Raw genomic sequence first — 19,960 nt, forward strand, 5'->3', positions numbered from 1 at the left:
TTTGCAAAAAAAATAAAACGTGCAGCAGCGCAGTGCTCGCTTGCAAGCTAAGAGCTAATGGATGTCGAGTTCTCGAGAAATGAAAACAAGAAATGTCGTGTGATAAATTATTGCTTGCTGATAGCCGATCAGGGCCGTAAAATTGATGGTTGATTCGATTTTTTGCACGTTTTTTTTAAGGTTCGGTTCGCCTAAATTGGTAAGCGTCCTTCGGAAAAAAACGACATTTGAAAGTGGGCACTTTTGGTAGCTTATTCCTACATTGTATATGGGGGAAAGTGGGGCAGTTTGGCCACCTTAAGAAAAAATCATCACTAATCATACAAAATTCAGTGGAAAATTCGAATGATGTTTAACCAAATGGATAGTCTCAAGCCCTATTAACATCATGAATACAAACTTTTGAATCTTATGCAAGAAGATTTGAAGAATGTTCGTTTTGTAACCGACATTAAACGGTTGGAGTAAAATGAGCACTCTGTCGGGGTGGTATGAGCGACCTTGTAAACAACGGGTAAGAATATTATGTTCTCTTGAAGCTTTATGAACGGTCAACAATGAACAGTTTTAGCATAAAAAGATTAAACAATTATTTTCTGTAGAATAAGTTAAATTTCAGAAGTACTGCCTATTTAAGGCCTATATTTTTTCAGTCTTGTGAATGACTAATTTTTTACCAAAGCAGCTGTCTCAAAACGTGATTTTCTAGGATACAATCATATTTATGAAAGGAATAATGCTTAATTGATGAATTTAAGTTGAAATATCTATAATGTGTATTAACATCTAGAAAAAAAAAACATCATGTCATACCGTGCCGATTCAAATTTCGGACACTTAAACTCGAATTTCGGACACTTTTAAAAGTTGATTATCTCGGTCGAATATGATCCACATGTCTTGTAAATTTTAAATTTTTTTGACTAGTGCCCTCCACGATCATCTAACATTATTACTTTGTTTCTAACTGGATGTAATATTTAATTAAAAATGAAAGTGTCCGAAATTTGAATCGTCCGAAATTTGAATCGGAACGGTATAAGAAACCAAAGACCATTTATAAATCTGCGTAAGGAAACTGATCGACTTAATTTTCTGATTCAGATACCTTATAACAGTTTTGACATTTTTAGCTAGTCTAACATTTTTCGAATATTTGCTCTAGAGAATAGTATTTTGTTAGACTTAAATGATATGGATAGTTTAAGTATGCTTTAAGCATTAAGCCTGATCTTTTGTAAAATACCTTCAATAAGCTGGTTTTTAAGCGGGTCATATTGCCTCACTTTCCCCTAAGCCGCTTTGCAAAAGGACATACCGAGGTTGAATCTTGTTCGTTAGTTTGTTCTTCTTTTTTGCCAGACATGTTGCGCAATATAAAGCAACTGCATAAATTGCGTCTTGCTTGCGAGGGAGAAATTCCAGGCAAAATAGCAAATAGGGGAAATGGATGTAATGTCGGCCTAAATGCCCCTAATTTGGGACAATACATAAATTCAGCAATCGACTAAATTTTCAATAGCGACCAAAAACATCCTTTAGTACCGTCCCAATGACGCGTTCATCTAGATAAAATTGATAAATAGCAGATTTTTAGCGATGGGCCCAATCTTAGATCCATAGGCCAACATTAGAGCGATTTCCCTTAAATAATTGATTCGGTCTTCTCCGATTTGTATGCAACTTTGCGTAAGGTACACCGGGGCAGGTTGAAAACCGTGGAGAAGTTGAAATGGTAGGTGTATCTCTTAGCGAAAGTGAATAATCACTAAGATTATTTCTAATTTAGTAGTTTGCAGTAATACACAAGGCCTCTCCAAAATAATTACAGTGAATATTCACTTCCGCTAAGAGATACACTTACCGTTTCAACTTGCCCCAGTGTACCATGATTGCATTTACATTTGAGCCACAGAGAACAGACATTGAGCAAATATATCATATTAACAATATGATCCATTCATGCCTTTTCCAAATATTGCAATGGTGACCCGCAAAATATTGCTTCACGCACCATCTAGCGTTGAAAAAGGTCAGCAACAATCATTCAATTACAATCGACGAGTGCGAATATAGCACTTATTACAAAAGTAAGAGTCACATTATTTTCATTAATTACATTGTGTATATTACTTTAAAATTTGTCTGACATGTCACTGTTGTCATCAAATAAAATAAAATGCTGAAATACATTCATTTGAAATATTAAACAAATTTTCATTTGGTTTACCCCTCGTGATGATAAACAAATACATTGGTAGCCTTTTTGGCTACAGAGGTGCTTTCATCGCTAAAAATTTGTTTCGCCAGCTAAGCGAAAGAGTGGATCATATTGTTAATATAATATATTTGCATTGAGGCTCGAACAAAATTTCTCTAAAAACTTATGCAAAGATTCCTATTTGACTTAAGCGCCACTAACGGCGATTTCCCCACTAAAAAAACCTCTTTGACAACATGATGGCACTGACGTTGCAAAACTTACACTAGACACTAAATGATGGTAGCGCCAAGTGGAAATTTTCAACAGATAATTTATCAATACTAACGCCCAATTGGTCGAAAGTGATAAATTTATAGAGGAAATCAGGAGATGCTAGCGGTACGTAACGGCGACGTTTCCACTTAACTTTACACAATTTTCTGATCGAACTTGGACCTCTGTTCTCTGTGTTTGAGCTAAAGTTTGGCCATTTTGAATCTCGAAAAAAAAAGTTCAAAATGGTGTATGTGATATTTTTAAACAAATCTTAACTCGAAAATGCATTTGACGTCTGAGACAAAGTTGTAGATGAAAATAATTTAATTTAAAAAAATATATATACATGGTAAAATTGGTAAAATTTTGGGTAACAAATCCAAAAAGTGATTAAAACTTAAATAACAAAAAATTACCTTGTTCAATATTGTTTGAATATTTTTCAATAAAAATCTTTTTAAAAATGCTATCTTCTGTGAATTTTTCATGTTGGACAATTAAAAAATAACAAAATAATATAGAGCAATAACTTTTGAACTTTTTGTATATACAATATTTTGGTAAAATTTCGCTCAGAAAAGTATTTGTTCAATGAAAAATATTAAAAATATTGAAGCGGGTTATTTTTTGTTATTTAAGTTTTCAGGGATATTTACCCAAAATTACTCATAAACTTTTATCGTGCATATTTTTCCTACATTTCTATTGGAAGTGAAGTTTTCGTGTTATGATTTCACGCTGGTCATTGCATTAAACACTTAGAAATATCTAATCTTACACGTGACGGAATCCATCTTTGACATAAAGGATGAGACGTAAACAAACATGTCATGTTAAATTAAGTGTTTCGGGACTGAAAAGGTCGAAAGTACGTTTGATTGAGCTGAATTTAACGTCTATTATGACTCGAATTTAAATCAAAATTGACGCTCGTATATTTCAGTCCTAAGTAGATTTGATGTATTCTCTTCATCGACTTTCTCTTTCGTTAATAACTCGGGTACTGAACCGTTTCTTGTCGTGTTTGTCGTATAAAATTCTAGATAATCACCTATATTCTCGTTTTCGTTCGAACCGTTTTATCACAGACAAACAGACATAACGCTCGCAAGTTGTTCATCGAACAAGCATTTAATGGACAATTTAAAAGTATCGTAGTTGGTAGTACCGCCACCTGTGGCGTGCATAGTCAATTCGCTTGCGTTTTCGTTTACACACTACCGCCATCTGTTCAGTGTAGTTCCCACCACAGTGTACTCAACAGATAGCGGTAATGTTTTAGCGACGATGTTTTACAGTGAGAAATATTCAATGTGTTATGCCTGTTTGTCTGTGGTTTTATAATACAAAAAAATGTTTTCATACGGTTCATACCAGGCCAGTGACAAGGTCTATACCAACAGCAGCGTTTGACAGTAGGCAGCATGTCCCGGGCTCAAATCGTTTATTTTGCTGTGCTGGGCCCGCTGTCACGGTATAACATGTTGCCTACGCGCCTGCCACTGGGCTGGTTCATACGGTTCGAACGGAAACAAGAATATGGATGAACAGCATTTTCATCGATCTGTGTGCTGAAATTAGCTGGGAATGTCTTAACATAGTCGTGAGCATGGTGGGTATATAAATGGTGATACAGCTTTGCCACGATATAGGCGAGGAGGTCGCGGGGGGGGGGGGAGTGCGGTTTTAGAGCAAATTGTAAACAAACTCGGTCGCTGTCCCATACAAAAATCCAACATGGCTGAATCATGAATTTGACACATTAAAACACCTATATGTAGTCACCTTGGTCGTGAGGATGTCAAATCATCAAATTGCATCACGGAAAAAACGCTGTACATGGAACCAAAAAATTACCCAAAATTAAGTTCTTTTCACTCATCTCCCGTTCCGTTCAATAAGCTAATTTTCAGTAAACCGCTTATCGTAGTTTTCATTTGACTCGTCTGAAACAATTACTTACTCGTGAGTATTTTCTACCCAAAATTAAGTTCAATAGACTTCTCTGACGTTTGTGAATTACACAAGTATTAGTGCAGAACTTTGGGTAAATTCAAAGGTTTTCTTGCACTATAACTTATAATTTACTCAAAGTTCCGCACTAATACTTGTGCATTTCACAAGCGTCAGAGAAGTCTACTGACTCAAATTTGAGAATATCTCATATACTCACCAGTAGCTTATTGAACGATAGTCATGAGAAAATAGAATATCTCGTTCCGTATTTGACAACAACAAACAACACTGTCACGTTCTGTCATGACAAAAAAACGATGAAATTTTTTAAGAATATCTCTATCGTCGTTTCTCATTCGCTTAAAAATCGCGTGAGATCTTTCATTGAAAATGACATTTACCAGCCCTGGATGATGATGATGATGATGGTCCCACCTCTTACCCCTACAAAGGTTTGAGCTGGACGATTTATCTGTAAGATAATTGAATATGACATTTTAACCAGGTTGGCAAACAAAATCGAACTGGTTTCAGTTACATATATAAATTCCCTCTAGAGTTTACAGTTGCTTCACAGCTATATAAATGTGGAAAAGCTTAGGCGTCCACCTCTTAGTTCGCCTTTTTGTCCACCTAAAATATTCATAAGTATTACAAGCAATCAAGAGTTAATGAACAATCAACAAAGCATCCTATTACACTAGTAACCCCGCAATCTGATGCTATCATAATTTTCAGCAATGTCAGGAATGCTCACGAACCCCCAACATTTGCCAGAAAACTTACTACTAACTCAAAGTATCTTCCAAATAAGCTTCAAAATTGCATTTTTTTATCAAATGTTAAATTCAGTCCTCTATATCCGTAATACGCGCGCGAGGCTCAAACCTTTGTAGACTACTATTTTTTTTACTACTACTACTACTATTAAATCAAATATCAAAAATCCATCATCACCATCGTGGCGAACAAAATAGTTTTTGCAGTGCTACAATAATTATTAAAAAGTCGTTATAACAGCTATCGATACAAAATAATCCGTTAAAAATAACTTCGTCAAGATACATAATTTGTCAATTCATAAAAAAAAATCGCTGGATAACCGTTCAAAAGACAGTTTTAACGTGTGAAATGCAATGTCTCTTAAATTCTGCTAATGTTGTTGAACGTTTAATGTGTCGAGGCATCGAATTGAAAACATTTATTCCTTTAAAAAATAATGAATTCTGTGAAGCACAAGTCAAGAAATGTGGTGTTCTTATTTCAACCGCGTTTCTAGTATTATATCTATGAAAGTCACTTCCTCTTTCAATTCGATCACACAAATATCGAGGCAGCAAACCGTTAACTACTTTAAAAATGAACACCATAGTCAAATATACAATTCTTTGCTTCACCGACAACCATTGTAAGGCGTCTAGCATCAAAGTTGAGGAAGTGAATCTATTACATCTCAAAATCAAACGCATTATTTTATCCTGCATGCGCTGGAATCTCGATATTTGTGTTGCATTGGACAGAAATAAAATGGAAGGGCAAAAGTCTAGATGAGGAGAGATGATTGATTTGTATAGCTGTATTTTACTGCCAATAGTTAAATCGGTTTTTCAATCGACATAGAATTCCATACTTCTTGGCAATTTTCTTGATGACATTGTCAATGTGAGAGTTGAACTTAAGTTTGTCATCAATAATCACGCCAAGATATTTAATCTCCTGAACGCGATCTATAGTCTCATCATCAATTACAACAGAGACGTTCTCATTTAATCGACTCCGCGAAATCACCATAAATTTAGTTTTACTTGTATTCAATTTTAACTGCTTACACTTCAACCATCTACTTAGATACTGCAAATCTTCATTCAAGTGTGAGACGGCAACTTCTAAATCCTTAGCTGCAATGAATAACACAGTATCATCTGCAAAAAGATTAATGTCGCAAAACCGTAAAACACGTCGCAAGTCATTAATATACATAATAAATAAAAGGGGCCCTAATACACTTCCCTGGGGCACTCCAAGGTTGTTCCCCACGGGACTGGAAACATAATCATTAAAAACAGTCCGTTGAGTTCTGTCAGATAAATAGCTTTCAAACCATTTATATGCAGTACTCGTAATTCTAAAGCGCTTGATTGATGTTAACAATAAGGGCCTAGAAATTGTTTCAAAAGCGCGTTTCAGATCCAAAAAAACAGCACCAATCGTATCTTTACACTCCAAGTTATTTTTCCACTTCGCTAATACCAAATTCAACGCGGTTTCACAAGAATGACCTTCCCGATATCCCGATTGTTCTGATATCAACAAACTATTACTATTTAAATACTCCAACAGCTGGCCTTTAACAACAAGTTCTAAAATTTTCTCTAATGTTAGCTTTTCTCTAATGATGGGACGAAACTCTTCGGCTTTAATCGTTCCAGCAACTTTTTGAATAGGAACCACTAAGGATTCCTTCCAAATTTGTGGCACATGTCCAGTTTGTAATGATTCATTAATAAGGTCCAGCAAGATGTGGCCAATGACATGAAAGCAATCTTGAATAACTCTAGCATTAACATTATCTACTCCAGCCGATTTTCCTAATGAAAAACAAATAACTCTAAGTTCATCTAATGTGATTGAGTGAAAAACTTCAAATCTACAACTACTATTAACTGGCTGTTTTATTTCGTCAGGTTCATCGACCAATTCAATAGATTGATTAATCAATGAAACGCTATCTACGAAATAATCATTAAACTTAGCTGCAATTACTTGTTCTGACTGTTCTAATGTGAGGGCGCAGCTACGAAGCAAGACCATACTGAAGGTGGCTGGGTTCGATTTACCGGTTCGGTCTAGGAATTTTTCGAGTTGGAAAATTTCTCGACTTCCCTGGGCATAGAGTGTGATTGTACTTGTCACACAGTTATTCTAATTCAAAAATGGTACAGGCATCGAAAGCTCTCAGTTTTAATAACTGTGGAAGTATCTAGTGTATCTCACTGCGTCCTAGCAAGAAGTACGGTCGACTTTCCGTTGTTTTGGAAGTTTTCTCGGTATTCGCTTGATATAAATTATCAGTTTTTTCTCACTAAGTGACTCCTGGCATAGTTCCCGGTAAATTGATCGAAAAGTGAGTTTTTTTTTAGTACAAAGTGCCATTTTCGGAACGATTAATCCGTGCTATTGGTATTTCGCAAACCAATTTGGGCATCATCGTTGCGTGGTCACGCATACGCGCTCGCGCATACCCGCTCACGTATCATCATCATCGAGTGTGAGCACCCGTTTCTACATCTACATCGTTCATCAATCATCGTGCGCCTGTGTGCGCTGAGTACCGAGCCTCGATCAAGTGCACCACAACGAAGGTCATCCACGCAGCGCGTCTCTTCCAGCCATCTGCGTAAACGCCTACACATATAACGCTCGGTGGTAGTAGTATAGGATTATCAGATAAGTTTTTGTTTTTTTCTTGTTTCTTTTCCTCCCCTATTAGTTAAATTTTCATTTTGTATTTCTGTGTTTGTAGTGTTTTCTGTGTATTGTGTCTTTGCGTTCAGTGGGAGAGCGTTTTGCGCTCCCACTAGTTGAACAAAATGGATGTTTTGTCAGAAGACGACATGGATGACCATTCATCTCAGAATAATGATGATGTCATCCCTGGTTCGTCGTCTCAGTCTGTCAATGGGCAGGATGAGAAAAGCACCAGATTGCGGGCCTACCCGAATGACTCGACTGGCCCATGGGTTGTCTATTTTCAGCCCAAAAACAAACCCTTGAATGTTGTTCAGATATCTGATGATCTGACAAAGCGATTCTCGAAATAATTTGAAATAACGAAGGTTAGGCACAACAAACTTCGTGTGACCGTCGCTAACCTGAAACAGGCCAATGAAATTGCTGTTTCCCAGTTTTTCACACTGGAATATAGGGTGTACATTCCAGCTTCTGATGTGGAGATCCAAGGCGTGGTCACTGAGGCGAGCCTGAACCCCGAGATACTGGAGAAGCAAGCGGTTGGCCGATTCAAGAACCCCTTGCTTCCTCCGGTAAAGATACTGGCCGTTCATAGAATGAAGTCAGTATCGCTCAGCGAGGGTAAAAAGAGTTTTACCCCCACAGACTCGTTTCGGGTGACCTTTTCTGGATCTGCCCTTCCTCAATACATCGAGCTGGGAAAACTTCGTCTTCCTGTGCGGTTGTTTGTACCTCGGGTCATGAACTGCCAGAATTGTAAGCGGTTGGGACATACGGCCTCCCACTGCGGCAACAAGGCACGCTGCTCCACATGCGGGGAGAAGCATGAGGATGGCGCCTGCGCAGCTACTGCACCAAAATGCGTGTACTGCAATGGAACTCCTCCTCATGCTCTCTCGTCGTGCCCGGCGTACAAACAGCTCGGGGACAAAATGAAACGCTCCCCTAAGGAACGTTCCAGGCGGTCTTTTGCAGAAATGCTTAAGACAGCCAAGCCATCGACCAACGAAACAAATCCCTTCGCTCTTTTGTCAGATGACGAGTCTGGCTCTGACTTGGCTGAGGAGGGAGTTTCTTTCAGTTTTCCGGAAGGTTCTGCCCGAAACGCGGAACACGCGAGCATTTCAACGCATACACATCTCTTGAACGCGAACTCAAGAGCCTCATCAAGGCCAAAAAACGGGGTTACTGGCGGCAGTTTGTAGACGGATTGTCGCGCGAAACGTCTATGAATACGCTTTGGAGTACGGCGCGAAGAATGCGTAACCGGTCTACTAACAACGAAAGCGAGGAATGTTCGGATCAATGGATTCTTAAATTTGCGCGAAAAGTGTGTCCGGATTCCGTGCCGTCGCAGTTGATTCCTCGCGAAACCGCGAATTCGGTAGACGACATCAGTCAGCCTTTTTCAATGGTGGAACTTTCACTCGCTCTCCTTTCGTGTGGCAATTCTGCCCCGGGATCTGATAGAATCAAGTTCAACTTGCTGAAAAACCTCCCAGACGTCGCTAAGAGGCGCATGTTGAACTTGTACAATCAGTTCTTGGAGCTCAATATTGTTCCCGACGATTGGAGACGAGTGAGGGTGATAGCCATTAAAAAGCCTGATAAACCCGCGTCGGATCACAATTCGTATCGGCCCATCGCGATGCTGTCGTGTATTCGGAAATTGATGGAGAAAATGATCCTTCTTCGCCTCGACAAATGGGTTGAGACGAACCACCTTCTTTCAGATACTCAATTTGGTTTCCGTAGGGGTAAGGGAACGAACGACTGTCTCGCGTTGCTTTCCTCGGAAATTCAGTTGGCTTTTGCTAAAAAAGAGCAAATGGCTTCTGTGTTCTTGGATATCAAGGGGACTTTTGATTCAGTATCCGTTGAAGTTCTTTCAGAGAAACTCCACGCTTGTGGATTGTCTCCATTAATAAATAATTTTTTGTACAATTTGCTGTCAGAAAAACATATGAGCTTTTCTCATGGAAACTCTACAGCTTTTCGATTTAGCTACATGGGTCTCCCCCAAGGCTCATGTTTAAGCCCCCTTTTGTACAATTTCTACGTTAGAGAAATTGATGTCTGTCTTAGTGACAATTGCACGTTGAGACAACTTGCAGATGACGGCGTAGTGTCTATCACAGGGCCAAAAGAGGTTGACCTGCAAGGACCCTTACAGGATACCTTGGACAATTTGTCTACTTGGGCTATTCAGCTAGGTATCGAATTCTCCACGGAGAAAACTGAGTTGGTCGTTTTTTCTAGGAAGCATAGCCCAGCACAACCGAAGCTTCAACTTTTGGGTAAACCGATCACTCATTCCATGTCTTTTAAATATCTCGGGGTCTGGTTCGATTCCAAATGCACCTGGAGATCCCACATTGAGTATCTGAGACGAAAGGGCCAACTAAGGATCAATTTCCTTCGATCAATTACCGGAACGTGGTGGGGAGCTCATCCACAAGATCTTTTGACGTTGTACCGGACAACGATTTTATCGGTTCTAGAATATGGTAGTTTTTGTTTCCAGTCGGCAGCTAAAACGCACATCATCAAGCTGGAACGGATCCAGTATCGTTGTCTTCGTATCGTGTTAGGATGCATGCACTCGACTCATACTATGAGTCTCGAAGTGCTGGCGGGCATGTTGCCACTATCCATCCGTTTTTCAGAGTTATCTCTGAGGCTCCTCACCCGTTGTGAAGTAATGAACCCACTGGTGATCGAAAACTTTGAGAAGCTTCTGGAGCTAAATCCTCAAACATGTTTTATGACTTTGTACTACCTATATTTAACACAGGATGTCAGCCCTTCAAGAAATATTCCCAATCGTGTAGTCTTCTTCGATTTCGGCAATTCAGTTAATTTTGATTTATCTATGACGCAGGAAATCCGCGGAATTCCAGAGCATCATCGTCCTATGATTGCTCCGTCATTATACGCTGCAAAGTTTGGCCATGTTGATTCTGCAAGAACGTTTTTCACAGATGGATCTCTAATAGAGGAGTCCGCTGGTTTTGGTGTATTTAATGAATTTCATAGCGCCTCTCGAAAACTTGAAGCTCCTTGTTCTGTGTATGTGGCTGAACTGGCAGCAATTCACTACACTTTGGAAACTATTGCTTCACTTCTTCCAGACCACTACTTTATTTTTACGGATAGTCTCAGTTCTGTCGAGGCTATCCGTTCCATTAGGCCGGTAAAGCACTTCTCGTATTTTCTCTTGAAAATACGAGAACTGCTTAGTGCTTTATCCGTGCGCTCTTTCATCATCACCTTCGCGTGGGTCCCTTCGCATTGCTCAATTTTGGGCAATGAGAAGGCGGACTCACTTGCGAAGGTGGGCGCTATGGAAGGCGACATTTATGATCGACAAATCGCCTATAGAGCTTGGGACGATGGCTACATTCAATTATCCCTAAGGTGTCGAAGTTTGCATGGTTCAAAGGGTTGGACTTGAGTCGAGACTTCATACGCGTGATGTCTCGTCTCATGTCCAATCACTATTGTCTAAACGCTCACTTGTTCCGTGTGGGGTTGGGAGACAGCAATCTCTGTGAATGTGGACAAGGTTACCAGGACGCTGATCACATCCTTTGGTCTTGTGCGGAGTATCGTGGAGTCAGATCACATTTTTATGATTCCCTTCGGGCTCGAGGTAGACAACCTAATGTTCCAGTTCGGGATATTTTGGCTAGACGCGATCTGGAGTTTATGAAACTCATATATGTTTACTTTAAGGATATTAACCTTAGATTGTAAGTTTGATTAACCTTGTGTTTAGTTTGTATTTTGTACGTGTGGGTTTTTTTTTCAATGTTTGTTTTCAAGATGAATAGAAATAATTTCATGCTTTAGGATTAATTAAATAGTTGTATCGTAAACCACATTTCAAACCTCCTTCTTCCCTTTTCCCATCAAAAAAATTGTAAATCTCCACTAACCTCGAGACAACCGCGAGTACTCGGTCCAGTTCCTTTAACTTTATATTTAAGACAGTAATAATGTATAACGCAAAGGATAACTCGGCTCTGTAAAGTTTATTCGATTGAGCCTGTACAAATAAAGTAATTACAAAAAAAAAGTATCTAGTAGAACAGTAATGTTTGCAAATTTAAATACAACCTTATGTCTTGTAAAAACGAGGATAAATCATTTTTGTTGTGAGTTCAAAATATGTGAATATGATCAATTTAATTGACTTTCAATGTCTCGACTTACAGCGTTCGCTATTTGATAGATTTTTATTTGAACACAGATAAAGGATAACCTAAACTTGCTCAGTGAAGCACGCCAATGCAAACCACCCCTACCCGATGATCTTGTTTGTTTGCGTAGGCGTACTTCGGTTCGTGCTTAAAGCCTGGAGTTTGCTCCACCAAGCTTAAAAGATTTCAAAACAGGTCCTGGTAATTATCCCAAATTTTTAGCTCATTTGGATGCGAACTCATACTGCAGTGGCCCTTTGAATTTTACATGGGAATTACTATGGGAAAAGTGAACTTTATTTTGTATTCTCGGTATTACGGTTCAAATATGAACTGGCAAAATAAACATCTCCAATGTTTCAGTAATGAAATTCACATTTGTAATACGCTTCAAGTTAAATCATGCTTAGGAATTCCATTTTTCTAGACCTGGGAGTCTAGACGTGCTTCAAAAGCAACAAAAACATAAACAACAACAACAACAACAGAACCAACAAACAGCTTAAAACGTATAACACGTGAATCATAGCAATTTTTCTGGAATTCCCTGACTTCAGGACTGTCAGAATTGTTGAAAATAAGCATCTTCAATGTTGCAGTTGCTCAGTTTCGCATTGGTAATGCATAATTCGCTTGCTTGAAAACCCGTTTTTTCCGTCTACACGTGCTTTCCAAGTACGCCCATGAAACCAGTCGGGACAAAGTCAACCGCATTGTCGTTGATAAATGGATTCGACATGTCAGCAAATCAAGTTCAAGGGTTTCTCGCATTGCAACTCCGCATCTCTACTGTGCAGTCGGTCAGCATTTATCGTGCTGTATCTGTGTGTGAAAGGTTTCCATTCATTCTAAAATGCATAACAAACATCATATATTTATCATAATATACGCTTTTCTCAGTCTATTGATAACAAGCTGGCAAACATCAAAAAACTAAATGCTGTAAACAGAAACACGTGCCTCGGTACCCGGCGCTTTTCCTGTATCGAACGTCATCTTCGCCAAGCTGGTACAATAGCGACTCGCATTCTTATTATTCGCTAGGTCGGGGTGAACGACGATAAGTGGATGAGGCGTATTTCGTTTTTTTTTTTCGACGGGTTTCCATTTCACAGTAATTTTCCACTGTCCACTCTACCTATAAGTTATTAAACAAAGCATGAATAGCAAACTTTGAGCAACATTCTAATCATATTAGGTAAGAGTTAGCCCATTATGCTCTTACAGTAAATATTGTTAAAGCAATCAGCCCATCGAGTAATGACCGTCAGAAACTTTTGTTCACCATGACGAGTAAATTCTAGCGAGAACCGTTTTGGTAGCGGACATACCCAGCACAGCTCGTAATGACCGTGACCTTCAATTATACGTGTGTAGTGTAGCATTCATCAACGTGGAAAGTGCAACCACAGACAAATAGACGTAGCTCTTCCTGCTCAATCGTCGTTCACGCATTTAACGTTCAATCGAAATATTATTAAAGGGTGATACGGTCAAAATTTGGTCAAGGGAAAACGCGTGTAAATCGGTGAAATCGTTTATTTAAAAAATCAAATTAAATTTCTTTTTCAAGTTCAATTAGTATAAAATTCAGGAAAAATATTCAATTAGGCTTCCGCTTTTCCAAATCCGAATTGCCGGGCCTTACGCTTGACCCCTGCCATCAGATTTTGTACAGCCACCTTGTCCACCTTCTTCGCCGCAGAAAGCCAGTTTGCCTTGAACTGCTGCTCGCCCTTAGCAGTTTTTTTGGTCTTCTTTAGGTTCCGCTTGACAATAGCCCAGTATTTCTCAATTGGGCGGAGCTCTGGCGTGTTGGGAGGGTTCTTGTCCTTGGGAACCACCTGCACGTTGTTGGCGGCGTACCACTCCATGGCCTTTTTACCGTAATGGCAAGATGCCAAATCCGGCCAAAACAGTACGGAACAACCGTGTTTCTTCAGGAAAGGCAGCAGACGTTTATTCAAACACTCTTTCGCGTAAATTTCTTGGTTGACAGTCCCGGAAGCTATGAAAATGCTGCTTTTCAAGCCACAGGTACAGATGGCTTGCCAAACCAGATATTTCTTTGCGAACTTTGACAGTTTCATGTGCTTGAAAACATCTGCTACCTTTCCCCTTCCTTTTGCCGTATAAAACTCCTGTCCCGGAAGCTGCTTGTAGTCGGCTTTGACGTAGGTTTCGTCGTCCATTACCACGCAGTTAAACTTCGTCAGCATCGTCGTGTACAGCCTCCGGGATCGCGCTTTGGCCGTCGTATTTTGTTTATCTTCGCGATTTGGAGTCACTACCTTCTTGTAAGTCGATAGTCCGGCTCGTTTTTTGGCTCGATGCATAGGTTGTAGACGATACACTCAGCTTATTTGCGGCATCTCGGAGAGAGAGGTTAGGGTTTCGCTTGAAACTACCGGCAACTCTCTTTGTCGTCTCAGCGGCTTCCGGTTTTCGATTTCCCCCCGATCCAGACTTCCTGGCTGTCGACAAACGTTCCCCAAACACTTTAATTACATTTGTAACGGTTGATTTGGCAACTTTTAGCGATTTTGCCAACTTTGCGTGCGAGTAGCTCGGATTTTCGCGATGTGCGAGCAAAATTTTGATACGCTGCTCTTCTTGCTTGGACGGCATTTTGACAACTGAAGAGTGAATTCCAAAATCAAAATAGGAGCAACATTCTACACACACACACACCTTCAAAATGAGGGGTGTTCAGGTTTTTTAAATGCAAAATTGAAAGAAATACGTCAAGTTGATATTGACCAAATTTTGACCGTATCACCCTTTAGTTTCGCGAATCCCCCACTAAAGAACTGGCATCGGATCTTTTTGACGTTTCTATACATTAATCGAACTTGTATGCAACATTGTTTGAGACTTGGCGAGATGTCGTTAGTGAGTGAGTATTTGCAGATTTACTTCTGTTTGTCTGTGGTGCAACGAAAGCAAAAAGTGTGTATCCTCGCGTTCCGTAAACAAATTTAGCAAAAGTACAAAACACACTACCTACTAGACAAGTACGCGTGAAACCGAATGCAGCTTTTAGGTGTTGAGGCGTAATTGCAGGAAAAAACATTATGCAAACCGGAGGGACACAAAAAGGGCAGCAAATTCCAAATTAGCTTCTTTGTAAGTCACTTTAAGCACATCATCATGATATGATTCGAATCATATGGCATTCGCTGTCAATTACGGCTGGCATTTATTTGCACAATATCAATCCGGCTTTCGAGCTATAATTTCCTTCTACGGTCAATTTAATCCCGCGCTGAGAGGTGTATTATTCTTTGATGCTTGTAATACAAATGACGGATGACATGAGGAATTTATCATCTAGTCGTATGTAATTGAATCAATTGTGAGCTATTATTGCGCTGGAGTCACGCGGCTGAAAACAGTTTTTCATTTGCAATTGCATTTTCCATAGAACACGCGTCGTGACCGGTTTTGGTCCATTCATGTTCCCCGGGGCGTTTCTGGAACATGTCCGGATGTGGCAAAACGTGGTCCTAAAGATGAGATTTTACCGCCTATGGATGACACATGATCAGTTTTTGGCATTTTTCAAGTTCTGGCCACATTACTGGGGGTCTCCGGAATAAGTCTAGGACATTACCGGATGTGGCTAAATGAGATCTTTAATATTAATAACCACCACCAATGAATTAGTCGTTGAATGTTGAATGTAATTTTAGGTCGGTCTGGGTTCTTTTCAAGTTTTGGCTACTTCCCGGTGATTTTCGGAACATGCCCAAATGTGGCAACATGGGGTTCTAAAGATTAAATTTTACCACCTATTGATTAGTCATTGAATGCTGATGATAGTTTAGGTGTCGCATGACTTTTTTTGGTACTTTTTAAGTTCCGGTCACATTCCTGGGAATTTCCGGGATAAGTTCGGAACATGCCCGGATGTGGCTAAATGTGATCTTTAAAATTAATTATTATGAATTAATCTTTGAATCGTTATGCCATTTTAAGTGTTGCATAACCGGTTTGGGTACTTTTCAAGTTCTGGCTACTTCCCCAGGGATTTCCGGAACAAGTTCGCTAAATGTGGTCCTAAAGATTAAATATTACCACCTATTGAACGCTGATACAATTTGAGGTGTACTTTTCAAGTTCTGGCCACATTTCCGTAGTTTCCAGATTAAGTCCGGAGCTTGTCCGAATGTGGCTAAATGTGATCTTTAATTTTAAATATTACCACCAATGAATTAGTATTTGAATGCTGATGTAATTTCAGGTGTTGCATGACCGGTTTGGGTACTTTCCAAGTTCTGGCTACTTCCCCGGTGATTTCCGGAACATGCCCAGATACGGCAAAATGTGATCCTAAAGATGACATTGTACCGCCTATGAATTAGTCATTCAATGCTGATAAAATTTTAGGTGTCGCATGACGTTTTTTCGGTACTTTTTTAAGTTCTGGCCACATTCCCGGGGGTTTCCGGAATACGTAATAAGTCTCGAACATGTCCAGATGTTGCTAAATGTGATATTTAATATTAATTATAACCACCAATGAATTAGTCGTTCAGGCGCCTTCCTTAGCTCATTCGGTAAAGGCTCAGGTACAAAGTAATACCATGCTGGAGGCGGCTGGGTTCGAATCCCGGTCCAGTCTAGGAATTTTTCGGGTTGGAAAATGTCTCGACTTCCCTAGAGTATAATTGCACTTGCCACACAATTATACTAATGCAAAATGGTACCTGGCATCGAAAGCTCTCAATTAATAACTGTGGAAGTGCATCTAGAACACTAAGTTGAGAGCACGCAATAAGCTAATATGCGATAGGCAATAAGCTTGAAATGCGAAAAAGAATAAGAAGAATTAGTCGTTGAATGCTTATGCAATTTTAGGTGTTGCATGGCCAGTTTGGGTACTTTTCAAGTTCTGGCTACTTCCCCGTTAATTTCTGGAACATGCCTGGATGTGGCAAAATGTGGCCCTAACGGTTAAATATTACCACCTATTGATTAGTCATGGTATGCTGATGAAATTTTACGTGTCGCATGACCGGTTTTTGGTACTGTTTCCGGAATAAGTTCGAATTTAGTTAAATGCGGCCCTAAAGATTAAATTTTACCATTAGTCATTGAATGCAAATGCAATTTAAGGTGTCGAATGACCTTTGTTGGTGCACCCAAAATACTGGTTGACAGTTTTCCTGCAATTTTGACTGATAACTGATCGTTGCCGCTATGTCCAAATGTGCGCGAAGCGAAGACATCAACCGTGGGAGCAACATTCCAATAAGGTTCAATTTACTTTGATGCATTTTCGAAAAATTCACTGCTTTCACTTATTTAATTCGCAAAGTTTGAATGGGTGCGTGTAAGATTAATCTCGCCGCTACGCACACAAGCGTATTTTAAATCCATTTGTAGTTTTTTTCGACGCATCATTTTAGATTCCAAAAAGCTCGCGTCATTTTGTGTAAAAAAGCAAAAAGAATAGAAAGACGCGAGCTTTTTGCAATCGGAAATGATGCGTCGAAAAGAACTACAAATGAATTTAAAATACGCTTGTGTGCGTAGCGGCGAGTTTAATCTTACACGCACCCATTCAAACTTTGTGAATTAAATAAGTGAAAGTAGTTTCACCAATTCATACATATCCAACTGTCAAAGATGCAGTCCCGTCATCATCTAAGAGGAAGAGGTGACAATTGGCTTCTTCCTCTTTTATTTCTATCTCTATCTCTATCTTACGCACATGAAATCGGCCAATCAGGAGCTGGTTCACGTTTGACAGAAAAGTGGTTTTTTTTTTTAACTCTTTATTTGTTTCAAATTCAAAATAAATTACATTTCATTTTAACCTAGGTGCTCCAGTTACTACAGTAACTTACCAGCCTTAATTGTTATGATATATATCTAAGTATTTTTACATTGTTCCTGTCTTGGCAATTCAGTATTTTAAACAGGTTTTTTATACCTGCATGTCAGTATAACAATTGATATCTTAAAACTAAAGACTAAAACTAAATCTTATCTAAGTATAAAGGGAATTAATCGTTGCAATTGAGGATTGCAACGATTTTTGCCTGAAATTATTCATTATTTTGTTGGACATTTGTTCTAAAGTCTCAACATTCGAAATTCTATGTACTTCGGTAGTACCATAGAGGTAACTCTAAGACTAGAAGGTCCCGAAATAACGTGCTCAACTTTTTGGCTCTGCTCTGGTACTCTCTTCGGTCCCAAGCTAATCGATTCACCCCTCGAAACATAGGAAAAACCAATAACCCCTCATTTTATCTGTCATACTTTCATAGCGAATCAAAACAAACATTGCGTAGTACTAGAATTTCGACTAGAATGGGATACGTTAATCGTTTGCTTGGGACCAATAGGCTAGTCAAGTAGTGAGCCAATTTAAAATCGTTAGTTTCGTATTGATTGTTGCTAGTACTGTACCAGGGAGGCAACTTCAAAATCATCTTCAGAACTTTGTTCTGAATCCTTTGAAGTGCTTTTTTCCTGGTAGTGCAGCAACTAGACCATATTGGCACAGCGTAAAGCATGGCCGGTCTAAAAACTTGTTTAAATATTAGAAGTTTATTCGTCAGGCAAAGTTTGGATTTCCTGTTTATAAGAGGATATAAACATTTTATATTTTTATTACATTCGGCTTGAATGCCCTCAATGTGATCTTTAAAAGTTAATTTTTGGTCAAGTACTAATCCAAGATATTTCCCTTGGTTTGACCAGGAAATTGGACCTCCGTTCATAGTGACTATGTAACTACTACTAGGTTTCAAAAAGGAAGCTCTAGGCTTATGTGCAAATATTATAAGTTGAGTTTTGGAAGCGTTGGTAGAAATCTTCCATTTTAGTAAATAAGAAGAGAAAATATCTAAACTTTTCTGCAGTCTGCTGCAAATAACACGAAGACTTCTTCCTTTCGCGGAAATGCCTGTGTCATCAGCGAACAAAGATTTGTGGCAACCCTGAGGCAAATCAGGGAGGTCCGAAGTGAAAATGTTATACAATATAGGCCCAAGAATGCTACCCTGAGGAACTCCTGCTCTAACAGGTAGTCGATTAGATTTGGAATTTTGATAATTTACCTGCAGAGTTCTGTCAGTTAAATAATTTTGAACTAATTTCATAATATAGAGTGGAAAATTAAACTTTGTCAATTTAGCAATCAAACCTTCATGCCAAACACTGTTGAATGCTTTTTCTATGTCTAGAAGAGCAACTACAGTTGAGTGGCCTTCAGATTTGTTTGAACGAATTAAATTGGTAACTCTTAATTGTTGATGAGTAGTTGAATGCCCATGGCGAAATCCAAACTGCTCATCTGCAAAAATTGAGTTCGTATTGATGTGAAGCATCATTCTATTCAAAATTATCTTTTCAAAAAGTTTACTTATTGAAGAAAGCAAACTTATTGGGCGGTAGCTAGAAGCTTCAGCTGGATTTTTATCCGGCTTCAAAATTGGAACAACTTTTGCATTTTTCCATTCATCAGGAAAGTATGCCAAATGGAAACATCTGTTAAATAATTTTACCAAGAAAGACAAGGTACTCTCTGGGAGTTTTTTGATGAGGATATAGACAATTCCATCATCACCTGGAGCTTTCATATTTTGAAACTTTTTAGTTATAGACCTCACTTCGTCCAAATCAGTCCCCCAGGAATCATCAAAAATATTTTCCCGAAAGAAAATATTCAGATAATCCCGAGCAACCTGATTCTCAATAGGACTAGTAAGACAAAAACTGAAATTATGGGAACTCTCGAAATGCTTAGCAAGTTTCTGAGCTTTTTCCAAATTTGTGATCAAAATTTTACCACCTTCTTTAAGCGCTGGAATAGGCTTTTGAGGTTTTTTCAAAATTT

The 19,960-nt window shown here is 39.0% G+C and overlaps 2 protein-coding genes across 3 annotated transcripts in view; both read left to right on the forward strand.

Moving 5' to 3' along the window:
• MFS17 (Major Facilitator Superfamily Transporter 17) overlaps positions 1 to 19,960 on the forward strand; it is a 72,403-nt gene that overhangs the window by 32,817 nt on the left and 19,626 nt on the right. The window lies entirely within an intron of this gene.
• Positions 342 to 19,960, forward strand: part of Sec23 (transport protein Sec23) — a 229,938-nt gene continuing 210,319 nt past the window's right edge. The window contains exon 1 of the mRNA XM_065220251.1: positions 342 to 345. The gene's annotated coding sequence lies outside the window, so the exon portion shown is untranslated. The remainder of the gene's footprint in view (positions 346 to 19,960) is intronic.

This window comes from Ochlerotatus camptorhynchus, unplaced genomic scaffold (assembly GCF_037179485.1).
Source record: "Ochlerotatus camptorhynchus isolate MF236.1 unplaced genomic scaffold, CSIRO-AGI_Acam_v1.1 ptg000010l, whole genome shotgun sequence".
NCBI lineage: Eukaryota > Metazoa > Arthropoda > Insecta > Diptera > Culicidae > Ochlerotatus > Ochlerotatus camptorhynchus.